General features: G+C 40.4%; 2 pseudogenes; one reads left to right on the forward strand and one right to left on the reverse strand.

The window, feature by feature from the left end:
• Window positions 1-848: 848 nt before the first annotated feature.
• Window positions 849-967, reverse strand: LOC148511637 (5S ribosomal RNA; annotated as a pseudogene).
• A 4,935-nt stretch (window positions 968-5,902) lies between these two features.
• LOC148511638 (5S ribosomal RNA) lies at window positions 5,903-6,021 on the forward strand (annotated as a pseudogene).
• Window positions 6,022-14,633: the final 8,612 nt, after the last annotated feature.

The raw sequence follows: 14,633 nt of genomic DNA on the forward strand, positions 1-14,633 counted from the left end.
CGTGTTCTCGCTTGCGTGATTGCATCATACGTCCGTGTGACGTGATCACGTGAACCGCTCCACGCCTCCTCCGATTGCACTTATCTGTTGTGTAGTTCAATTCCTGCACATCCGCCAGCACCTGTGGGGAAAGAGTAGCTAACTTCCGCCCTTAGTCACCGTCACTGCTGTCCATCGATTTTGATACGTTTCAATCATAATGGAACGGATCTATAAATAAATGGAGGCAGTAATAAATAAGCGGATCAATATATTTAAACACGGGGTTGTCCACCACTAATAACATTTTACTTAGTGCAAATCATCATATAGTGTAATTCAGTATTCTGAGTATCAGCCATAAATAATTAAGTCTGCAAGTTCTAACAAGAATGTTATTAACAAAAGGTAGTGATAGGTATCGATTGGTTGTATCTAATAATATCTAACATGAAGGATAGACCATCATTAAAAAAAAATGAATGAATAATCATAGGTGTAAATTTCTACTGGAACAGTTAATTATGTCACTTCTTTTTTAGATTATGAGGGGATTGGAACTAATAGTGATTAGATCAAAAGTACATAAATGGGCTACAAGAGAAAGCTTCTGTTGTTTAAAGTTCACATTGGACCTAATATTCCTGGTGTTGTAAGTTATAGAAGTTCCTTTTCAGGTTGAAGGTTTTTAATTAGTTGATGCATAGAATTCTTTCTTTCTTCTTCTTTTTGTATCTTTCTTGTTTCTTCTTTTTCTCTCTGTTTTTCTACTTTGTCTCTTCCATCTTTTCTTTTTCTATGTAGGACTGGATTTCGGTCTTAAGGTGGATGCCTTCATGTGCTGGTAGAGGGAAAGCCTAGAAACTCTTAAACTACAACACCTGGTATTCTCAGGAGGTCCCCCATCCCAGTACTAACCAGGCCCAGTTGTGTATAGCTTCCAAGATCAGACGAGATTGGGCACACGCACACTGGTATGGTAGTAGGTATTTAAAAGGCTCCTCACCATTAAACCATCACTTAGAATGAACTGAAGGACAAAGCAAATCTACTACACCTGGTATTCTTTGGGGGTCTCCTTCCCAAGTACTATCCAGGCACAATTCAAATTACCCCATTTGGGCACCCATCAACAGATGGGAAATGATGTTATAGTAGTAGAAGAAACCGATTCGATACATCTCAAAGTCCTCTTTTTAAAGAAATGGTGCGATCTCGTAATAATCATTAAATCCTTTGGGGACCATTGTATCAAGAGTGAAAATCCAGTACATCTCACGTTTAGACAGGAGGTTTCCTAAGTCACCCCCTCTTTCACTCAACTTGACATGTTCAATCGGAGGAGGCGTGGAGTGGTGCACGTGATCATGTCACACGGACGTATGACGCAATCACGCAAGCGAGAACACGGTGGCGCGATGATGCTTGGTGGCGAAGCACATGACCGGACATGACGTGGGACAGATGGAAGACGAGACGAGTATGCTAGCCAATCCTGGAGTGGGACATCTGACCGGACGCGATGTCTGACCGGACATGATGTTATCAGCCTGGCGGAAGTACACATATGAAAGGGCGGAGGCATATAACTATTACAAACCTGATGGTTAAAACAAACTAAAAGGTTTTAAGGATACTGCCCTATGGACATTACCTATGATGGACGCTTGGATATTAGGTGTCCCCCTTGAGTTTTGAGCCAGTTTTTAACTTTTAGAATGTAACCCGGATGCACTTTTGAACTGTGACCCGGAAGTTCTTTGTCCCTAATAGAAGGTGGAGAAGAAGTATAAATATTTGATCACCATTCCTTTACCTTCATCCCCAGGAAGAAGTCAATGGACGAAACGCGTTGGGTCTCATTACTTGCCCTTGGGATTTACACCCAGACCCTCTCAAATTGATTTTCAGATAAGCTAAAACTCTTCTTTTACCTCTTAAATTGATCTTATTTTTATCAGTTATTTATTGCTCTCTGGTGGTTACTCCTGATTAGGAACCACAGTGTTTTATCGTATTTATCTTGTTTTTGTCAAACCCTATTAAATATTTTTTATGGTACTAGCTTTCTTTTATCACTTTATTTTTGTATGCTGCTAAAAGTATTTATATTGCACTAAGCACTTCATTGGTCTGTGCTGCTAGGACTATTTGGCACTAAGCACTTTATGATTTATGTATACTTGCTCAGGCTGATTCAAGCACGTTAGCACTCAGCACTTTATTTATATTTATATATTTGTGTGAATATTTATTATTAGCAGGTTGGTCGCCCACAGTCAATAACTCCCTTCTCGATTTACCAGGTAGTGTATTCACCAGCACTACAAACTATTGACTAAGGAGCAGACGCCCTAGGTATACGCCTCGGGTTATACTTGCAATTGTTCAAAGCACCAGTAGTTTATTCATTGGTTTAGGTTCTGGCGCCGGATTCATAATTATTTCTATTATTGTTTGTTTGGTGGTGTTGAATTAAGTCTGACAGTACAAAACCAATTTATTATTTATTATTTTTTAGTCACTACTTATATACACACAACATACTCTTTTTAATAATATGTTCAGAAATAGAGACCGTTTGAACAAAAGAAGTGATTATTGTCAGAGGGTATTCAATGAAAATGTAGTTCCCAGTGATAATATCCCCACTCAAAATATTGATAACATGTTCTGGGACATTGAAAAATTGATCACCAAGGAAATCAAAGCATGGTGGGACATAAAGGGACTGGAACATTATATTTCAGTAAACAGAATCCCTAGAGGACTTAGATTATTAAAGAATCCCACCTTTGGTCTGGATAAACCAGAATTCATGAGAAACTGGAAGGACATTCTACATAGATGTTCCATAGACCTGATGCGATTGATTATTGAAGAGAAGTAAACTATACTCAATACCTTAGAACAAGAAATTAAAGGTATGGAGGTTAAAATGGAAGAAGTGAAGGATAAAGATGAATATAAGGAAAATGAGAAAGTGCTCATCAAAAAGATTGAAAGAATTGAAGAGGGTGTGATGAAGGGCAAGGAAAATAAATTCATCAGGGACAAGAAGGACTATGAGATGAACCAAATTAAGAATTGGAGCAAGTTTAGAAGGAACGAAAGGAATGGACAAAGATTAGATTCTTGGGAAAAACCTAACTGGCGAACAGTACCCCCTAGAAGGAGGAACAGCTATAGGAAACCACAGGAGAAGTCTCATCCCCTGGAGGCAACCAGTCATATGAAAAATAGATTTTCCACACTCCAACGTACAGATTCAAACAGTGATGGTGAACTTTTTTTATCACCAGGACAGGACCATCCATTCAGCAACAGAAAAACTGCACTAAGAGAAACTACTCATCCAGCGTCACCATTAAAAAGAAGGTACAGAGATGACGAGGAAAGCAGGGCAATAGGAGGAAGGAATCTAAAAAGGAGAACCCTCCAATAGATCCAAAGGATAAAGGTATTTTCAACCTCTCACAACATGTTTTACAGAAACCCGAAACTTCCCTACTTAGCAAAGGACTGTCGTTCGCACCTACCACTACTATGAAGAAGTTTGACGTGTTCATAGATCTCAATAAATTTGTTCGGAACCTAACTCTTAAGAGACATTTTTTAAAGAAGGAGGACGCACCAATACGAAACTGGAATGAGAACACATCAAAATCTGGTCTGAAGGGGAAGTCCACCTATTACCCTGTTGAATCCAAGGGTAGTCATATTAATGTATTCCATGAGATGGTGAAAAAGGACTTATGTGAGAAAGAGGTGGGGACAATTAAGAAACACAATTTGAATGGTCAAGAGAAGAAAGCTTTGAAGGAATTGAGAAACAATCAGAATATTGTTATGAAACCTGCCGATAAAGGGGGTGGGTTGGTGATCATGGACTGATCATACTATATTGAGGAAGCAAATAGACTCCTCAGTGATACAGTTTCTTATGAGAAGCTAGAGAGAGATCCAGTAGAAGAATACACGGATGAATTAAGATCACTCCTGGTCTACGGATTACATAATAAAATTATCACCAAGGAGGAATTTCAGTTCCTAATGAAAAACAACCCCATTACCCCCATTTTTTATTTTTTACCCAAAATACATAAGTCATTGGAGAAACCACCGGGTAGACCTATCATAGCCGGGATAGAGTCACTTACATCACACCTTTCAAAATATGTCGACATTTTTCTACAGAAATACGTGAAAGAGTTGGATTCGTATTTGAAAGACACGACTAATGTATTACAGTCCTTGAAAGAGATACAATGGAGAGAAGAATATAATTGGGTTACAATTGACGTACAATCACTCTATACTTGTATCGAACACACAAAAGGTATCAATGCTACAAGAGAATTTTTAGAGATGGATGGAAATGTGGACCACCTGCACAAGGAGTTTTTATGTGACCTCATATCTTTTATATTGAATCATAATTATTTTACATTTTTAGACCAATTTTATAAACAAATCTGTGGTACGGCAATGGGGACTACTTTTGCTCCCAGTTTCGCAACTCTGTTTATGGGATGCTGGGAAAAAAACTATATTTACAGTAACAATCCCTACAAATATAACATTATATTTTACAAAAGATATATAGATGACATTTTAATCATTTGGCAAGGGCAAGAAGAAGTTTTGAATCAGTTTTTATCTCTGGTTTCAAACAACAACATGAATTTAAGATTCACTTAGAATTTTAACCATAAATCTGTTGAATTTTTAGATTTGGTTTTAATGGGAGATGGAGGCGAAATATCTACTAAGAATTTTATTAAACATGTAGATGCCAACAGTTATTTGCACTTCAAAAGTTGTCATCTAAATAGTTGGAAGGAGAATATCCCTTTTTCCCAATTTTACAGAATCAAACGCAATTGTAGTGACCAAAGAGTATGCAATGAACAATTGGAACAATATGCAGACAGATTTAGAGATAAAGACTATCCTGAAGAGATTCTCGAAAAAGCCCTGAATAAAACTAAATCTCTGGATAGAAACAATTTGTTGGAGTATAAGGATAAGAAGTCCAAGTCTGATTTGGTTCCATTCATTACTACGTTCAACGGACATGAAAATAAAATAAAGAAATCCTTGAGAAAAAATTGGAACATTCGCCTCATGGACCCTGTTCTGAAGGAGATTCTTCCACCGAAACCACAGATTGTTTTTAGGAAGTCAAGAAACCTAAAGGACTTACTAGCACCCAGCCTTTTGCACAAAAATGTTAAGCAAATGGGGAATGGCACTCTAAGTTGCAAGGGTAGCTATAAGTGCGGGCGGTGCAATGTATGTAAATACTTACATCCCACGCGCAAATCTTTTTCAAATTCAGCAGGTTCAAAAGAGTTTCCCATAAAACGTTTTATGAACTGTAATTCCACATCTGTCATCTACTTGTTGGAGTGTACTTGCGGACTAAAATATGTTGGCAAAACCAAAAGAACATTGAAAATACGTGTCCAAGAGCACATTAGGAATATCAAGAATAAAGTGGAAGGCCATGCAGTGTCAAAACATTTCTCTGAGAAACATAACTCCAACCCAGAAGATCTTAACTTTAAGGCCATTGAACATGTCAAGTTGAGTGAAAGAGGGGGTGACTTAGGAAACCTCCTGTCTAAACGTGAGATGTACTGGATTTTCACTCTTGATACAATGGTCCCCAAAGGATTTAATGATTATTACGAGATCGCACCGTTTCTTTAAAAAGAGGACTTTGAGATGTATCGAATCGGTTTCTTCTACTACTATAACATCATTTCCCATCTGTTGATGGGTGCCCAAATGGGGTAATTTGAATTGTGCCTGGATAGTACTTGGGAGGGAGACCCCCAAAGAATACCAGGTGTAGTAGATTTGCTTTGTCCTTCAGTTCATTCTAAGTGATGGTTTAATGGTGAGGAGCCTTTTAAATACCTACTACCATACCAGTGTGCGTGTGCCCAATCTCGTCTGATCTTGGAAGCTATACACAACTGGGCCTGGTTAGTACTGGGATGGGGGACCTCCTGAGAATACCAGGTGTTGTAGTTTAAGAGTTTCTAGGCTTTCCGTCTACCAGCACATGAAGGCATCCACCTTAAGACCGAAATCCAGTCCTACATAGAAAAAGAAAAGATGGAAGAGACAAAGTAGAAAAACAGAGAGAAAAAGAAGAAACAAGAAAGATACAAAAAGAAGAAGAAAGAAAGAATTCTATGCATCAACTAATTAAAAACCTTCAACCTGAAAAGGAACTTCTATAACTTACAACACCAGGAATATTAGGTCCAATGTGAACTTTAAACAACAGAAGCTTTCTCTTGTAGCCCATTTATGTACTTTTGATCTAATCACTATTAGTTCCAATCCCCTCATAATCTAAAAAAAGAAGTGACATAATTAACTGTTCCAGTAGAAATTTACACCTATGATTATTCATTCATTTTTTTTTAATGATGGTCTATCCTTTATGTTAGGTATCGATTGGTTGTATCTAATAATATCTATCACTACCTTTTGCTAATAACATTCTTGTTAGAACTTGCAGACTTATTTATTTATGGCTGATACTCAGAATACTGAATTACACTATATGATGATTTGCACTAAGTAAAATGTTATTAGTGGTGGACAACCCCGTGTTTAAATATATTGATCCGCTTATTTATTACTGCCTCCATTTATTTATAGATCCATTCCATTATGATTGAAACGTATCAAAATCGATGGACAGCAGTGACGATGACTAAGGGCGGAAGTTAGCTACTCTTTCCCCACAGGTGCTGGCGGATGTGCAGGAATTGAACTACACAACAGATAAGTGCAATCGGAGGAGGCGTGGAGCGGTGCACATGATCACGTCACACTGACGTATGACGCAATCACGCAAGCGAGAACACGGTGGCGCGATGATGCTTGGTGGCGAAGCACATGACCGGACATGACGCGGGACAGATGGAAGACGAGACGAGTATGCTAGCCAATCCTGGAGTGGGACATCTGACCGGACGCGATGTCTGACCGGACGTGATGTCATCAGCCTGGCGGAAGTACACATATGAAAGGGCGGAGGCATATAACTATTACAAACCTGATGGTTAAAACAAACTAAAAGGTTTTAAGGATACTGCCCTATGGACATTACCTATGATGGACGCTTGGATATTAGGTGTCCCCCTTGAGTTTTGAGCCAGTTTTTAGCTCTTAGAATGTAACCTGGATGCACTTTTGAACTGTGACCCGGAAGTTCTTTGTCCCTAATAGAAGGTGGAGAAGGAGTATAAATAGGTGATCACCATTCCTTAACCTTCATCCCCAGGAAGAAGTCAATGGACGAAACGCGTTGGGTCTCATTACTTGCCCTTGGGATTTACACCCAGACCCTCTCAAATTGATTTTCAGATAAGCTAAAACTCTTCTTTTACCTCTTAAATTGATCTTATTTTTATCGGTTATTTATTGCTCTCTGGTGGTTACTCCTGATTAGGAACCACAGTGTTTTATCGTATTTATCTTGTTTTTGTCAAACCCTATTAAATATTTTTTATGGTACTAGCTTTCTTTTATCACTTTATTTTTGTATGCTGCTAAAAGTATTTATATTGCACTAAGCACTTCATTGGTCTATGCTGCTAGGACTATTTGGCACTAAGCACTTTATGATTTATGTATACTTGCTCAGGCTGATTCAAGCACGTTAGCACTCAGCACTTTATTTATATTTATATATTTGTGTGAATATTTATTATTAGCAGGTTGGTCGCCCACAGTCAATAACTCCCTTCTCGATTTACTAGGTAGTGTATTCACCAGCACTACAAACTATTGACTAAGGAGCAGACGCCCTAGGTATACGCCTCGGGATATACTTGCAATTGTTCAAAGCACCAGTAGTTTATTCATTGGTTTAGGTTCTGGCGCCGGATTCATAATTATTCATATATATATATATATATATATATATATATGTATATATAATATATATATATATATATAGAGAGAGAGAGAGAGATAGAGATATATAGATATATGCCTCTAAAGGGGGAGTGGCTATACCCACTTGCTGGCATGTCTACGCCTTCCTGGCAGGCCCGTGCTTCCATCTAGGTTCCCCCCACCTTTGTGCTGCTGAGAATAAACAGAAGGATTGATCAAACTGTGTAAGAGAACGTTAACAATTGTGACAAACAGCAGCCAATCAATGAACTAAGAATATTCATCAGCTTACGCCGACTGTTTACTTTGTACAGAAATCACAAAAATCACCAGTATCATATACTTTCTGCAACTTCGGGAAAGTTTTATCCATCTCCACGAAAAGTGTCCCTAGCAGGATGAACTCCACTCACAGCTCTATTAAATACAGTAAGTGCTTTTGTCTCTCACTTTGTTCCTCCCAGTCAGAAAATGATTTCAGCCACTTGGATATTTTGAAAGCTGTAGAACAAATTGTGCCAAAAGCCTTTGAGAAGCAGCAATTGACCAAGATCCCGTCTGTGAGCAGGAACTTCATCTGAGGCACTGCGGGGCGCAAAAACAGGTCACAACAAAGATTTCAGTAAACAAGTGTTTACTAGGTATAATACTGAATAAGAAGTCATTTAGCGGTGAGAGAAATGTATTAAGTTTATTACAGAAAGAGCAGCAACGGCTTCCTTCTATGGACCTGGTAATTAAAACGTTGTGGCTTGAGACCAAACAATAATTTGATATTGCTTCATCTTTCTGCTAATGGCAATTTCATTTCACTTGTCCACCGAGCGTAGAAAACTGCAGAAAAAGAAATGAAGTAATGAAATTGTGATATCTGGAGAATTCTACACTGTTCAGGGCTGATCCTTAGACTGTAATTGACGATCTTTATATAAAGTAGAGTATATAAGGTTAGGGAAAGGCTGTCTGCATAGCAATAACCTTTTCTCTGTTTTAGTTTATACTTAAACATGGTCTCTTATTTGATGAAGTCTGTACTTATATTGAAACTTTGCACATATGTGGATATTAAGGGACCTATTTATCATTATTTTCCACTGTGAGGAGAGAGATAATGCGTTGATTAAAAAAATAAATAAATGTTATTATATAAGCTGCATACACAGACAACGATTTTGTAAATGAACGATTTCAATAAACGATTTTCATACATTTTTTCAAGAGAAAAATTTAATGAACGATTTTCTTGAACTACAAACGATTTTTGCATATTCCCTTAATGAAAATCGTTGAGTTGGTCAGTCTGACTGAACTAGAAACTACAAACGTGAACAAGCATGAACGATAGTCGCTCATCGTTTTAACTTAGAAAGTGAACGATTTATTCAACAACTGAATGATACTCGACATAGTTAACGATAATCATTCAAAAAATCGTTGTGTGTGTATGCACCTTTAACAATATTTTATTGCTGTGGTATCAGAGTTACTGTATAGGCCGTTCTATTGACCGTAAGCGATCCAGGATATTTAGAGACTTTATTTTTTCAGAGTCCTGTGTTGCACGCGTGTGTGGAACTGGCAGCCCAGCAGCTAAAACAAGTTTGTTAAACAAACAACAGTTTTATACGTAAAGATACTGTAGTTTGCAGGAAACTGTTATCTGGAAACATTCTTTGTTCTAGGGCAGGGGTAGGTAACCAGTGGAACTTCAGCTGCTGTGGAACTACACGTTCCAGCATGCCCTGCCACAAGTCATGCTTTTAGATCATGCTAAAAGTATGGCAGGGCATGCTGGGATATGTAGTTGCACAGCAGCTGGAGTGCCACAGGTTGTCTAGTCCTGTTCTAGGTAATAGGTTTGCCACCTAGAAACAGCTGGCAGGCCTGGGTGGCAAGCATCTCTATTCTCTGCTGAAAGGCAGTCAAGTAAAATTTTTCCTTGACGAACCTGCCGACAGTGTTGGCCTGGGTCAGGATGGGCTTAAAGGGGGGAATGCAATGGTAGGGCCCACTGCAGTGAGACGGCGTAAAGCTGAAGGTGTGGCTAGTTGATTGAGGGGGTGTGGCAGAAAGCGTTACAGTGCCAATATATTACCCTGTGCGTTGCAGTGGCCGCCATATTACCCAGAGAGCGGTTATTGCCATATAATACAGGGAGCACGCAGTGAATTCCATGCATAATGAAGAGCCCATCAGTGACCCATAATATAACACAGATAATATGAATACAATCCCCACCACCGCACACACACACACAGCCCGAAGCGGTGACTGTGTGCCTGCTGCCGCCTGCAGGTCCCGCTCAGACTCCCACAGCATGGTTATTTCTGGCCAGCCAGTTGTAGTGTGTGTTACTGAAGCGCTGTGTGTCACTGTGTATGCACATAGCTCTGAGAGTTGTAGTTCTTACGCCCAGACATCACTACTTCCCAGAAATGTGGGCAGAGTATGGAAACACTGCAACTCCCAGCATGCCTTGCGTCTGTGTAACGGCAGAGTGGCATCACCAAGTCAGCCAATTGGAGAGAAGTTGTGCACAGTCCATTTCAAGCATCTCTCCTTTGCCAAAGCACAGCAGGTACAGCAGCCCAGCAGTGTGACCCACTGTGTGCCCAGTAGCTGTCCCTCCTAGACCTCATCACTGCTCCCCTGTACCTAGTTATTGCCCGCTAAAGAAAGGTTACCATCGAAACGCCATAAAAAAACATTGATGGTCTGCAACCATCGCATTTTTATGCCCATCCCCACTACACTCTAAATAGCAAATACCGCCTGACAATACACAGGTCACAATAGACTGTATAACAGACAATTCACAGGTCTATATATATATATATATATATTAGGGGTGTGCACCGGCCACTTTTCGTGTTTTGTGTTTTGGTTTTGGATCTGGATCTTTCTTCGTGTTTTGGATCTGGATTGGTTTTGCCAAAACCACCCTTCCGTGTTTTGGGTTCTGGGTTTTGTGTTTTGGATTTGTATTTTTTTTTTAAAAAGCATAAAAACAGCTAAAATCACAGAATTTGTGGGTTTTTCTGCTCCTATGCTATTATTAACCTCAATAACCTTAATTTCCACTAATTTCCTGTCTATTCTGAACACCTCACACGTCACAATAGTGTTTTTATATCCAAAAGGTTGCACCGAGGTAGCTGGATGACTATGCTAAGAGATACGAGTGGGCGGCACAAACACGTGGTCCATCTAGGAGTGACACTGCAGTGGCAGACAGGATGGCAGTTTGAAAAACTAGGCCCCAAACTGTACATAATTCAAAGAAAAAAAAGAGGTGCAAGATGGAATTGTCCTTGGGCCCTCCCACCCACCCTTATGTTGTATAAACAGGACATGCACACTTTAACAAACCAAACATTTCAGCGCCAGGGTCTGCCACACAACTGTGGCTGAAATGATTGGTTCGTTTGGGCCCCCACAAAACAAGCTGGCAATTAATCTGTCCCTGCACAAACTGGCTCTACGGAGGCAAGATGTCGTCCTCATCCTCCTCATCCATCGATTCCTCACCCTCTTCAGTGTTGTGTACATCCTCATCCTCACAGAGTATTAATTCGTCCCCGCTGGAATCCACAACCACAGGTCCCTCTGTACGTTCTGGAGGCTGGTCTCCCTGGAAGAGTTGATAATTCATTTTATGAACATCATCTTCTCCACATTTTGTGGAAGCAACCTCCTACGCCTTTCGCTGACAAGGTTCCCGGCTGCACTAAACACTCTTTCGGAGTACACACTGGAGGGGGGGCAACTCAGGTAAAATAGAGCCAGTTTGTACAGGGACCTCCAAATTGCTTCTTTTTCCTGCCAGTACAGGTACGGACTGTCTGACATGCCTACTTGGATGCTGTCACCGATGTAATCCTTTAACAGACAGACGCACGCTTGTCGCTGCTGCTTTGAGGATGCAAGTGCGGCTACAGCCCACACAATTCACAAAGACAGAAAAAAGAAGAATATTTTTATTGTTTGTGTAGCACACTTTGAGGGTGTCAGCACCCTTTAACAGACAGACGCACGCTTGTCGCTGCTGCTTTGAGGATGCAAGTGCGGCTACATCGCACACAAGTCACAAACACATAAAAAAAATCGTTTTTTATTTTTTGGAGCACTTTGAGAGTTACACCACCCTTTAACAGACAGACGCACGCTTGTCGCTGCTGCTTTGAGGATGCAAGTGCGGCTACAGCCCACACAATTCACAAAGACAGAAAAAAAAAGAACAAAGGGCCTGATTCAGACCCACTCGCAATTGGGCGTACGTACGTTCGGCGTACGTAAAAAAATATTTAAATTCAAGCACTCGCTCGTATTTTCGTACGCAGCAAAAAATCCACCCCAAACTCAGCCGACCCCTCCTATAACTAACGAGCGTGCCAAATAGCGAGCGTACATCCCCGAAATGGCTTGAAGGGAACGCATGCACAAGTACAAACCGGAAGTGGGACTGTCAGATTCCGATGACCTGCTCGTTTTTTCTGCCTACCTCCCTCAATCGTATCATGCCAATCAATGTATCAATTAGCTTAATTGTTTTTTTTTTTCAACACAATGCAATAAACTTTAATCTTGTCCGTGTTTGTATTTGCTCGCAGAATACGTACGGCTGAAACCCTCGCTTTTATTGTTCAAAAGACATGTTAGCCCCAATTAAACAATTGTTCTATTTGTTTGTCTCCCCACAAATTTTCTGTGGTTCATTTCTTTATTTAAATTTGCTTACGCATGTCACTGCATCAAGCCTATCATAACTCTCAAGAGATTTGTGGCCCTGTCGAACACATGACTCATACACTAACCAATAGAATTTGTCCTGTTAATTTCCCAAATACATTAGCCAATCAAATTTTTTTGGGGTGCTTTATTAAAAATATTTTGCCAAAAAAACACCATTGCCATCATGAGATCCGCCGCATTCACCAGGCGCGAACTGCTGGTGCTGACGGAGGTGATGGACAGGCGGATCACCAGTCAGCCTCCACCCATCTCAAATAGGCAAAAGCGTTCCGCATATGCGGAGGTACGTCGCCGCCTGCGCTCCTTCGGCTCACGCCGACATATTGGCCAGCTGGAGCGCAGGTGGTCGGACCTGCACCGATGCTTTCGCATGCAGATTGCGGAAAGTAAGTGTTCTGGACTGTGGTTTTCAAGTTTATCTTGTGGGCCCTAACTGCGTGTGCATGTTTTCATGTCTGTCCTATTGAGTCATTGTAGTCATATCTGCATGTGCATGTTTTCATGTCTGTCCTATTGAGTCATTGTAGTCATATCTGCATGTGCATGTTTTCATGTCTGTCCTATTGAGTCACTGTAGTCATATCTGCATGTGCATGTTTTCATGTCTGTCCTATTGAGTCATTGTAGTCATATCTGCATGTGCATGTTTTCATGTCTGTCCTATTTAGTCATTTTTTTTATTTTTTATTTTATTTTTTTATTTATTTTGGATTCCTGTTGAAACTAACCACAATATTTTTTTCATTTTTTAGGGGCACAGCAAACACTACGGCGGCATCGCCAGACAAGACGCCGGTCCCGGCCCCTCTCTCCAACCCCCAATTCGTCAATTACCCCCTCCTCCCCAGACCCTGTGGCCGACATTTCAGGTCTACTTCCCCTCCAGCCCAATTCCCCCTCTCCTCCATCCATCCCTCCTCCAAATACCCCCTCCCAGGATTCCTCAAACACCCTGCCCCTAGGTTTGGGGAATGTAGCCACCTCCGAGGTGGTCCAGGGAGTGGCTTCTGACTCTGGCGTTTTGGAGAACGGTATGTTTTTAAATTTTATTTTGGCCACCACAAACTGTTTGTATGTAATCATGTGTCGTCCCCATTTTTGTTGGCTTTCTGTCGCCTTAGGGTATTTTTGGGGGTTGTCTTTACCTGTTCCTGCTGATGTCACCATACACATATCACACCTGTGTGCCTTTTTTTAGGGCCCTTGTATTTTTGGCCTACGACATTTTGGGGTGCTGGGTTTTATCCGTGTAATGTTTTTTTTGCCCACAAGCTTTTAAGTTTTGGTTTGCTTGTTTTGTGTTTTTTTAGAATGTTGCTTCATTATCGATTTATTAATCCCCAAACTTTTGTCACCCACAGAGGAACAGAGGCGTCGGGCAGAAATCTGTGAGTGTGTGGCCCGTATGCGGGAGCAGGTCACCGGGCTTCTGCAGGGCCTTGACCATCTGTTGGTCCTCCTTAGGAATTAGTATTTTTTTTTTTTTTTTTCTAATTGTTTCCTAATAAATCAGTTTTAAATCAAGCTCTGTCTCATGCGTTTGGAGTAAATCCAAGATTCTTTACACTGACATAAGTAGACTCTTCAAGCAAGGATTGCCACAGAATCTCACTACAGATTGTGTGTTGTATTTTGAATGCAAACAGGCACAAGAAACACCTCCCAGTACCAATGTCATTTTCCTTTTTTGTGGTGGTCAACATGATAGTTTACACCATTTTTCAGGTTCCTATTTGGTGGCCAAACTGCTTAGGACAATCTTACGAAGGCAACTGATTGTACAGGATTCCTTGGTGTGTTGGTTAGTACCCCGAAAACATATTACATTTTAGCTCCACTTGCTTCATTACTGGGTTACCCCTTAGGTAAAATTAGCGTTTGGGAGTTTGTTTACACTTGCTTCTAACGTGCCCAAAAAGGAAACAAATTACACTCTCCAAATATTTATTCACAACAGAAATCAAAATACAAAGTGG

Source organism: Taudactylus pleione, unplaced genomic scaffold (assembly GCF_031769625.1).
Source record: "Taudactylus pleione unplaced genomic scaffold, aTauple2 ptg000301l, whole genome shotgun sequence".
Classification (NCBI taxonomy): domain Eukaryota; kingdom Metazoa; phylum Chordata; class Amphibia; order Anura; family Myobatrachidae; genus Taudactylus; species Taudactylus pleione.